This window comes from Fistularia commersonii, chromosome 36, assembly GCF_037954325.1.
Source record: "Fistularia commersonii isolate RoL2024-O1a breed Wild chromosome 36, RoL_Fcom_v1.0, whole genome shotgun sequence".
Classification (NCBI taxonomy): domain Eukaryota; kingdom Metazoa; phylum Chordata; class Actinopteri; order Syngnathiformes; family Fistulariidae; genus Fistularia; species Fistularia commersonii.
This window is the reverse complement of record NC_141319.1, coordinates 3184221-3196198: the sequence shown is the minus strand read 5'-3', so window position 1 is coordinate 3196198 and position 11978 is coordinate 3184221.

The window sequence follows — 11978 nt, the reverse complement described above, 5'->3', positions numbered from 1 at the left end:
GGAGGGGGCGGGGGGGTCCGCGGGCGCCTGGCGTACTCCTTGCTGCTGCCGCTGCTGCAGCTGAAAGTGGCGGCGGCGTGCGGGAGGCAATGGCTGCATCAGGCTCCGCCCCCTCGGAGGATTGAGGGATGGCAGAACCTTTCGGGAATAATCTGTTTATCTGCTGCTCAGACATAATCCGTCTTTACCCGCCGCCTCATCCTGGCCCCCACCCAGGCCACGGGACCCCCCACATGGACAGGCCTGACCCCCCCCCCCCCCCCCCCCCCCCGGCCCCCCCTTCCCAGCGGGCCGCCACCTCCGCCCCCTTCCATCCAGATCAAATTGCTGTTTAAATCGCACAAACTTTCATATGCACGAGTGCGTCAAACATGCATTTTATCTCTCAATTGGAAATGTTGTTTTAAAATTGTGAAAAAATTATGACAAATTTTTGATTTCATTTAATTATAAAACTTTACCAGGCCAATTATTTTTTTTTAGAAATAATCTAAAATTAATATTTTTGATAGTTACATCGCGCAAAAAAAAAAACACCAATTTATTAAAGGTCAATCAATTTGCCAAAAAGGTGCCCACGTAGTTGTGAGAGTAATTACCTGAAATCAAAAGAAATAATTATGCTTAAAATGCACAAAATCCTCTAAATTAGCCAAAATAAAAAAAACAACTAAATTCATTCTAATCATTGAAAAAGATACCAAAAATGCTCCTGAAATTTAAATAAATTAAGAAAGAAAGAAGAAAAAAAGAAAGAAATCAGATCAAGTAAGAGAATTATTGTCCTGTTCCACGGCAAAGAGTCGGGTAAACAGGATCACAGTAGCGTTTCTCAAATATTACCCAAATTAGCATAAATGATAAATAAATTAATTTTTGCTGATTCTCATAGCGCCCCTGTGATCAACAGGTTTTTGTTTTTTTTAAAAGGGCAGTCGTCATGGCGACGCCCCATGATGTGGGGGAAAGTTGAAGGAATTAACTCTTTGTTGGTGCCTTTGTAAGAAAAACAGGTCGAAGCTGATTAGAAAGGTGTGTGTATGTGTCTGTGTGTGTGTGTGTGTGTGTGCACGCTCTGCAGCCTGCAGCCGTTTGGGTGTCATTTGTTTGTTTGTATGTCTGTCAGTCTGTCCATTGGCTTGTGTACTTGTTTGTTTTCCTTGTCAAATAGTGGATTTCGTTGATTCTCATGTTTGTTTTTTTTGCAGTTTCAAAAGAATTCATGGATTCCTCTCCAGTAAGTTCAACCCTCTGACTATTTATTATTATCATTATATTAATTATCATTATTATTATTATCGTCATTAAACGTTGTTATAGTAGTAATATCTTCTTTTTAAGTGTAAATTCATCTATTTTGATGATTGAAGGATTGTCTTGCAGGGTCATTTTGCAAACGTCACATGTCGCGCTGTGGGTGTTTCATGGGGCGTCTGCAAGGGTCTTCGGGGCGTCCAGTGAAATTATGTTTCGAAGAGATGAAAATCCAGACAGGAAATGCCGATAATCCACTTAATTTGGTCTCTGGTGTCTGTGAGTGTAGTGGCTAAAAATACACACACAAACACACAAACACACACAACACACACACACACACACACACACACCCTGCAGAGCTTCGACCTTGACGACACGTTATAAGACCTGGTCCAGTGTGTGACTCACGTCTGATCCGGATCAGACCAGATTTTCCTTTATTCACACTTATATCATTTGTTTATCTAAAGCGAAAGCAGTAGAAATTATAAAATAAAAATGAAAAAAACAAAAAAACAAAAACCCATTTCAGCCAGTTGATGTTTGCTCCCGTCTCCGTGGTGATGGGCTCTTGAAGAAAAAAAATCACTTTGGAAAAAAGTAAACCAAAATTTTAAAAATTCACTGAAAAATACATCTTTTTTTTTTTTTTTTTTTTTAAAGATAATGGAAATGTTTTTTTTTTCTACAGATTGAGTTGTACTTTTACCTTCAAATAATGACGATAATTGTAAAAAACAAATTAAAAGGTTAAAAAAAAATTCAGTAGCAAAATCTTTCCTGTTTCGAACAAATTTCAAAATGTTTTGCCGTAAACAAAATGAAATTGGAATACAAAAAAATGATATAGAAGTTATCTTGATTATACATGCTTTTATGGGTCATAGTGACCTAGATATAGGTCTTCATAAAAAAAAAAAAATACAAAAATAGATTTCAATTATATGTATACATTTATATATTATGATCATATTTAAAATAAAAAAAACATTTTTACGAAGTTTATTTCATATTTTGCATGAGTCAGGTCGCTGAAATGTCAAATGAATGATGTTTTATTTTGAAAATGTCGGGATGTAGGAGAGGCTGAACGATCAGGAGCTCTGTGTCCTTTGGCTCCCCTTGTCCCTCCTTCGCAACTTAGTGTCCTTAAACCCAAGACGTCAGTAGCCTCCTGCTGCTGCTTACACACACACACACACACACACACACACACACACACACACATACACACATATATATATATGTTGGTGACTCATTACCGCCACATTCGGATTTTCACACACTTTCTCTCTAATTTTCAGGGTTACGACATTTTCTGCTAATGATCAAAAAATGTTTTCACCCCTCCGTCCCCTCATTTTTAACCTTTCAGTTCATTTTTTTCCCCCCCTGATTTTTATTTTTTTCCTTTCAGCCACTTTTATCTATAATGACTCAACTCTGGGGTAATTTCAGGGCTCTGATGGACTCGGTAAAAGAAGAAAGTTTTCTGGAAGCGATATTGAGAACAAATGGCCGCGGCACTCTAATCCGCTCTAATGAAGACGGATGCCCGGGCCCTAATGGGGGTCGCCGGCCGCCACGTTTTTCCTCGATAATAAAGTGTAAAAGTAGCCGCACGTCCCGCGGGGAGGAAGAGGAGGAACGCCAACACTGCACCCGAGTTGCAATGGCCGTTATTTATCTTCTGGCTAAAAACCATTAAGTTCGTTTTGTCTTCCAGCGGATGAACTAAAGCGGGTATCAAGCTATGGAATTTATGTGATAAATATAAACGCATCGGTATATCGGCTGATGTTCTTTAATTGTGTCGTCCTAAAAAGGACTACAAAAATGCTTCATTATTTGAAGACGAAGACGAAAAAGACGAAAAACATAAGTGTGACCTCATTCAGAGGTCACACTGGGATCCAAAGTGATGCGCTGCGTTTTAGTGTCGCGCTCTCGAAAAAAAAAGATCAAAAGCCACGTGTTATTGTGACTTTTGTCATTTTTTCAAATGTCATTTTTATATTTTTCCGTATTTCTTGTTGGTTTTAACTCCCTCCCAATTTCATTGTATGACATACAATGCGTGTCTATCAGGAGCGGGACTCAATTAAAAAATAATTTGTAATTTATCGATTAACATTAATTGCATTTCAAAGGCATTTCAATTTTGACTTATGAGAAAAGAAATTTATCAAAATACACAGTCCACGGCGACCCGTCTCACCAGCGGGTCGGTTCATTTGGATGTTTTATCTCCGAATTTTAACCGTGATGTGATTGAGTATTGATCGGCAACGCTCCACCTATCGGTATTAGCGATGCTGCAGCAATGTAAACATCGCTGACCTGCATGCTAGCCCCGACATGTGTAGCGTAGCAGCGCTAACGGAAATTGGTAGTGTTTTCCTGCCGAGCGCTTGTTGATGCGGGAAATTTTAGTTTCAACTTAAAGATCGCGTCAGTTCAGACCCGCCCCGGATCGAAAGAGTCATCGAGAACTGGGTTGGGATGCTTTGCTGTACGGGTAAAATCTGTCTTGACCTTTTTCCCGTGCTGTTGTGACCTTATATCAAGGTCCTCTCTGCTGGAGCTCCGCCCCCAGGCGTGGGAAGGAGGTAGCAAAGTGGGTCAGCTGGTGATAGTGGGATGTGGGTCGCGGACGTACAGGTTTAAATATAGTGAGTGATTTATCCTGGTCGGGACCGCCTCCCGACTCACTTTGTCACAAAGACGCTCGGAAAACGTCCCTTTTCCGATTGTGTCGGATCAATATCTGATCGGTTTACAGTTGATCGGGAAACTTGCGGAGAGTCTTGCTGATTATCAGGTGACTCGTTGATCGTTTTCGATTTTCTTTTACAGAATCGCATTATTTAATTGGGTTATTTTTGCGTATTTGCTTCTTTGGTATTTTTTCGTTAGCTTAAAAAATTTGAATATATAATTCAAAAATTTGGGAAACCATTATGTTGAAATAAAAGATAAAAAAAAACTTTGCAAGGAATTTTTTAAAATATTTTCCTTTTTTTTTAATTTTTTTAATTGATACATAAACGCGTTCAACTCGCTGCAGCTTCCCCTGCAGCGAGTCAATAACCATGGGCTACATGCAAGAAAGACTATGGAGTTAACGGACTCCTCTGACAGGGCAGCTGCGTAGTCCAGACGGGGAGGGCGGGCAGGCCTCGGTCGGAGCAACCCGACCATCCGAACAGGAAAGGGAGGAAGAGTAGAGGTGTTTGGCACGGGAGCGGCGACAACGTGGGAGGGCATCGGGCGACGAGCAGATCTCAGACTTGCTCTCAGCTGTCAACAACGGGGGTGGAGTGGAAGATGGGAGTGGATCCACAGGAGTTCCCACTGGAGATATGCACCATCGTATGGAGAGTAGAGAGAGCGGAGGGAGTGTGAGGCTGCAACCCGGCGGGGGGTGGGAAGGTCAACTTCCAGATCTGCGCCGACATAGAGCCACGCTTGGTGGATCCGCCAAAGATCCGTCTTTGAGAGCGCAGGCTGCCGGGTCTGGCTGAAACGGCAAGTCGAAGCTTGGCGAATGGGGTGTCAGAGACATGTTGAAATTACGTCCGAACATTGAAATTAAACAATTTTATTTTCTTAATCGTGTAAATAAAGGGGTTATGGTATGGTATCAGGATTGTAGCCTCAACAGTTTGTCTGGAATGACAGGAAGTTTACGAAATCATTTGAGTCAGGCGGTGGAGGGCCCGCGGGGCCTGCATTAAGCAGAAACACAGGACAGTCACAGTGTGTGTGTGTGTGTGTGTGTGTGTGTGTGTGTGTGTGTGTGTGCGTGTGTGTGTGTGAAGCCTTATGGCCGCGCGGTTTCGATTCCTCTGATAAAAAAAAAAAAGCCTCAGACATCATTGTCATGCAACACGTTGCTCTGCAGAGCGACGGTTGCCACGGGGACGCAGCGATGTGGATCCTGGAAACGCAGAGCTGCGCTCTCCTCCTCATCCTCATCATCGTCCTCCCTCCTCCCGCTGCTCTCCCGACGCTCACGTACCACTTCCACGCCGTTCCGCCCGACACTCATCGCCGCTCAAGTGCTCCCCGCCCACCCGCCGCTCAGGCCCCGCCCACCCGCCGCTCACCTGATGCTCACCTGACCTTCACGCCACTTCTCTGTTTTGACACAGGAACGACCGAAGAAGCCGCAGCGCGTGCACGTGTGCGCATGTTTGTGTGTGTGTGCGCGTGGCGCAGGCGCTCGTATCATCTGCTAATGACATGATTTTAATCTCAGCAGTGGGATCGTTCTGGGTGGAAACCCTGTGGTTCTAATAGTCAGAAACAGGTGTGATCCCCCCACTCACACACACCCAGCCTCCGTCCTGCACACACACTCCCACACCCACTCCCATTACAGTCAAGGCAGAGGTTTAGCTTAGAGATTATTAAAGATTCAGTGGAAAATGATGGCAGGAGAATTCTCAAGCCCAAGGGAGAATTAAGATAGTGACAAGAATGATCATATATGTATATAATTGATCATTATTGATCATTATTTTTATGATAAATTATCATTATTGTCATTATATATACAAAAAAAAAAATATATATATATATACACATAAAATGATTGTAGGAGAATTCTCAAGCCCAAGGGAGGATCAAAATATTGACAATAATGATATATACATATATATATATATATATATATATATATATATATATATATATATATATATATATCATCATTATTGATCATTATTGTCATTCTATATATATATATATATATACACACATATATACTGTATATATCTGTGTGTGTGGTGTATATATATATGTGTATATATATACACACACACACATATTTCGAGCGTATATATAGTATATATAAATTCTACAGGAAAAAATTCAAAGATTAAAAAGAACATGAAGCTTTCAAAATCACAGAAAATTATTTTTCTCCCAAATATTTTTTGAAAACTCCCCCAAATAAATCACAAAAGAAATGAAACAAAAAAAAAAAAGCAAAAAAATTGCAAAATAAAATTGTATAAATATATTCTTTATTTGTAGTGAATGAGCTAATGTCTCTGGGTCTTCTATCCCACTGTGCAGGAACAGATTCCAGGAACTTCAGGGTCGGCATGGGGAAAGTGGGCCGGTGAGGTGGGAGGTCACTCCCACATTTACCTCCCTCCTGCCGTCCCAGCGCTCTCATTTATCTGCGTGACAGCGGCGACGGCGGAGATGGATCGCCGAGAGCTGAGATTCTCCCAGAAGATCAGCGGGACGAACCTCATTCGGCGCTCCGCGGCGAACTTCACCGAGGATGAAAGGGATAGGGACGCGCAGAGGCCACGTCACCCTGCCGTGCACTCAATTTCAAACAAATCTGACGTTCCCGACCTCCTCCGGGTCACATGACCGCTTCCCCACTTTGACCCCGGAGACAAATATTGGGTTTCCTTTCGTTTCAGCGGATTTTCTACCTTCTCTTTCCACTTTGTGAGTTTCGGTCTGACGGAGTTCATCCGAGCACTCGGGTCACTTCATCAGCAGTCTGGAACAGTAACTTGCCCCGTGATACACACACACACACACACACACACACACACACACACACACAGTGCATCTCAAAAGCAGGGACAGATGTGTCGCCATAAGGAGAAATGGTCTCCTGGCAGTGATGGTCCCTAAAAGGTAAGAAAACCACAAACGTGCACGGCAACATGCACATGTACACACAAACATACAGATGCAATTGACTTTGGTCTGCAACATTTGAAATGAAAAAAAAAAAACATTTGGTTTTTGCTGTTCTTAAAGGACTACAGTTTATCGAACGGTTGATTCCACAACCAGAAGAAGCAGATCCAGGGTTGGGGAGATTCTGTCGAGGGTCGGGCTGTGGGGGAGGGAAGGGAGGTCCCGGCGGTTAATTGCAGGAAACGCTGCTAGAAGCGTCCGTTTTCACGCCTGGAGAGACCGGATCAAGACTTGATTATCTCCTTCCTCCTGATGAGGGGCTCCTCCTCGTCGCGTCAAGCGAGACGGATTTCAGGTGCTGGAAAACTGCGGTTTCACTGCGATTGGAAGGAGCGGTCCGAACGCCGCAGCCTGTGCACGGTTGACGGTTATTATTTCTATTTTCATCTTTTTTTTTTTTTTTTTTTCATATTCTCTTCCTCGCAGGTTTTTTAGTTCCTGAGATTCGGTGGAGAAGGCCATCCCCGCTGAGGTTACCTGCATAAAAAGGTAGGTTTGTTTCCCCACAACTTAAAACACATCTGTTTAAAACCCCACATTCCATCTGGCGCCAATTGCTGTCACTTTCATTTCCATCAGTTTGTCACTTTTATCGTTCTCAGTGGAGTAAAGCGCCTTAAAAATAATCAAATAAAATGTGCATTGTTACTTCCAAGATGGGCAGTCCAACGGAAAGAGACACAGGAAGAGAAGAAAAAAGAAAAGAAAGAATTGTTAAGAAAAATGTGCAACAGCGCCCCCTGTGGCTCTTGGGGGTACTGCATCGTTTATATCAGAAACGCAGAATTACGTCACCGTTCGTATATGTAGTTGTCGAAGAGAACGCCATTTTAGGTTAAATACGCATACGTAAATGAGCCCTCAATTTGATTTTATTGCACGAAGCGAAGCAATGTGAGTGTGCATGATTAAAAACAGCAGCTTCCTTCCTTCTCACACTACTTCACCCCTGCCATTGAAGTTTTCCTCATTTCTGTAGGCGCCAAGCAGATTCTAATCTTTAAGTGACTCTTTGCTGATATTGACTTCGCAAGCAGACGGGCGGATTAAGAAATGGTCGGGGTTAGGTGTTCGGAACGTTTACAACCTTTAAGGATTCACAAATTGCCAGAGTTTGTGCAGATCGGTGCCGAATGACAGTCCGAATGGCGCAGAGGTTTACGACCAATCGGATCTCAAGCAGAGCTGTCACTTCCTGGATTTAACAGGATTTAACTTCCTCTGTCTGAGGATACGCAACGTCTCTGCGCTGCCGACGGACTTTCCTGCCGCTCGACGCTTTCGGACAACTGAGCGTACGCGTGTGTGTTTTTAATATTCCAGTTATTAACACCTCTCTGACTTCTGAGTGTATTTAGTGAATGAAGTGTAGGAGGAGGTGAAAAAAATCAGGAGAGTGGGAGAATCGGAGGAGATATTTGATGAAATGGAGGAAGACGAAGAGGTTTGGGGGGCAAAAAGTGGCAAATCTGCATTTTTGATTCTCGCGGTTAAATTAGCAAACCAGGTTTCATGGAATGACCTAAAATTTTCCCTCTATAAATAAGAACCTGAGTGAATTCGGAGAAGCCGCGTCGGCTCCGGGCGTGAAGCGGTTAAAGACGATCGATGATCGGCTCATTGACCGAAGATGCTTTGATTCGGAGGCTCGTGGTTTCAGTCGGTCTGAGTAAACAAGCCCTGTCCGGCAGAGCATGTACTCCAGTTATGCGGTAAACCCTGTATTCCCCGGTGCAGATTGTACTCCAGTACTGCAGTACTCCAGTACACTCAGTACACGTTCAGATATGAGGTCAATGTGTGAAGATGTATTTTTATTTGTCCAGTGCGTATTGTCCACACCCAGTATCCACACCGGGGGTTCACATTAGGGGTCCACACTGAGGTTCCACAGTGTCCACACTGAGGGTTCACACTGGGAGTCCACACCAATTGTCCACACTGAACCTACACATCGAGTGTCCACACTGAAGGTCCACACAAAGTGTCCACACTAAGGGTCCACTCAGAGTTTCGACACTGTGGGTCCACACCAAGTTTCCACACTGCGGGTCCACACAAGGAGTCCACACCAATTGTCCATACTGAACCCCCACACCAAGTGTCCACACTGAAGGGCCACACAAAGTGTCCACACAGAGGGTCCACACTAAGGGTCCACTCTGAGGGTCCACACTAAGGGTCCACACTGAGGGTCCACTCTGAGGGTCCACACCAAGTAATCACACTGAGGGTCCACACTAAGGGTCCACACTAAGGGTCCACTCTGAGGGTCCACACCAAGTAATCACACTGAGGGTCCACACTAAGGGTCCACACTAAGGGTCCAGACTAAGGGTCCACACTGAGGGTCCACACTAAGAGTCCACACTAAGGGTCCACACTGAGGGTCCACTCAGAGTTTCAACACTGTGGGTCCGCACCAGGTGTCCACACTGAGGGTCCACACCAATTGTCCAGTCTGAACCTCCACACAAAGTGTCCATACTGAGGGTCCACACAGAGGGTCTGGGGGTCCACACAGAGGGTCCACTCTATTTTTTAACACAAGGAGTCCACACAGAGTTTTGACACTGCGGGTCCACACTAAGTATCCACACCGAGGGTCCACTCGGAGTTTCGTCACTGTGGGTCCTCACCAAGTGTCCACCCTGGGGTTCCACACTCAGGGTCCAAACTAGTGTCCCTTACCAATTGTCAAGACTGAACCTCCACACAAAGTGTCAACACTGAGGGTCCACACAGTGTGTCAGAGGGTCCACACTAACCAGAAGTCCACATTGAGGGTCCACACCAAGGGTTCACACTGGGAGTCCACACAGAGTTTCGACACTGTGGGTCCACCGAGTGTCCACACTGAACCTCTACACAAAGTGTCCACACTGAGGGTCCACGCTGAAGGTCCAAATTATGGATTCAGCCTGGGCAGGTGGGGGGGGTCTGTATGACAAGATGTCAGTACCCTGAATGAGGGGGCTGGACTTCCTGTTCTGATCCTGATGTTGCTGCCGTCTTCTGTCTCCTCAGCCACCGGTTTGATATTTAACGCACGTCAGTCGCATCTCTGTCCTCCCGCCTCTCCGCCTTCGCCTCCGAGAGCGTCTGATCCAATCAAATCGCCGTAAAGTAAGACCTAGAAGGTGTGCGATGATGTACTTTTCCAAAAGTTGAAAAAAGGCTCCCTGTAAAGTCTTAATAACTGGGCTTGAAAAGCTGCTATTCTTTGCACTGTGAGACATATTGTTATTAATGAGTAACGTTAATAATAAATAATTCAGGGGGAAGTGTCTTCTCAGCAGGTGTTGTGAGAGGAGAGGGAAAAGAGGAAAATGCAGACAGAGGCTTATTCATCGATTTACTTTGCCGTATATTGGATGGGAGGCGGTTATAACCCGGTCGTTACGACAAGATGGGCAATTATAGGTGTTTATTACTGGATGGTAAACTTGCTTTCTGTGCGTTCTGGAGGTTTGCTGTTTTATTATTATTTTTTACTGCTTTTTAAAGGGGAAGTTGCATTCCTCCGGGAGGTTCAGCGCTGGACGGCTGAAGGTCGAGTTGCAGAGTAAATTCATCATCCCTGAATGTGTTTGCCCGCAGCAACGTGGGCGTCCGGCCGTTTCGCCGCTTTTATTTATTTCATCTCACCGTCACTTTCCCTTATCGGATCGTCACAATAAAACCTCTTTCTGCAGATCAAGTCCGAGGTAGAAAAGTACACCCTCAACCCCCACGGAACCTGAAATAAATCCAATGATTTTTAATTCAAAATTCAAATGATGGGCTGTTTTTACCAAAATGTTTATTCGTTTTAATATATTTGTGTTTTCAACCTGAGCACCACTCATCCACACTTCCACCTAAAGGTAAAGACGGTCCCTAGTTTGTTTTTTAGAAATTTTCAGTGCATGTAAATGACATCGTGAATGGTTGCATGTTACTTTATGACATCTAATGGTTGTACGTCGCTTTATATGTGAAAGAGAGGGTGAAGCGTTGAATGTCTCAATATAACATGTAAATTAAGGACTTTTCTGTTTCTATATAACATGAATAAGAGGGTGAATGCTAAGTTGTCTCTATATGACGTGTTTGATTTACATCAAATCTGCAAATGGCAAAATTGCTTTTGGTCAGTATCTCCGGCAGTCGGGGGGGGGGGGGGGGGGGAATCTTTTTAAAGGTTGCCATGGTTACCATGAGCAAACAACAACAAGGAGGAAAGAACTGATTGAAAGGGTAAATAATTGAGAGGACTTCAAAGCCGCTTTTTGACTGAGTGAAATAAATCATGGGGGATAAATGATGAAACAGCAGGAATCAGGAGCCACAGATTTAATAAAAGTCAAAGTGTTTTCATGTCTGTTTCCGTTCATTGACATTCAAAAAGGAGAGAAGCAGGAAACGTTCGCCAGCGTCGTTGGAACCGCCTCGAGTCTCCTGCCAACGAAAGCTCCTCACGGGAGGGAATATTTTTGCCAAAAGGCAAATATTAGCTGGAAACATGACGCTTTTGTTCTGGGGATTCTTTTCATCCAAGATGTGAACGAAGGAAAAAAAAAAGAAAAACAAAAAGAAAAGTTCTACGCCGGCCACCTCGGTTCGAGGTCGACGTCGGCGCGTTCGTCCTTCGTCTCATCCCCGCTTCTCCCAAACAAAAGCAGAGGGAGGCGGCTTGTTTTTTGAAGCCGCGTCCGTGTGGATGAGAGGAGCAGGTAGAGAGAGGTGACTTCCTGCGACGCCGCGTTGCCGTGGCTACCGCGGAAGCAGACGGCGGGTCACAGCTGATGGATCTCAGACAGGAAGGAGGAAGGGCTGAGCGGCGTTTGTGGATTATCCTTTGTCACTTGGGTTACGGCTCGCCATCTTCACTTTCTCGCTTTGTTTCTCTGCTGATCATTCATTCATTCATTCATTCATGCAGTTGTTCATTTTACTCATAAAAAAAAGTTGGTACATGACCATGATTTTCTGTTATTCTATGGGAT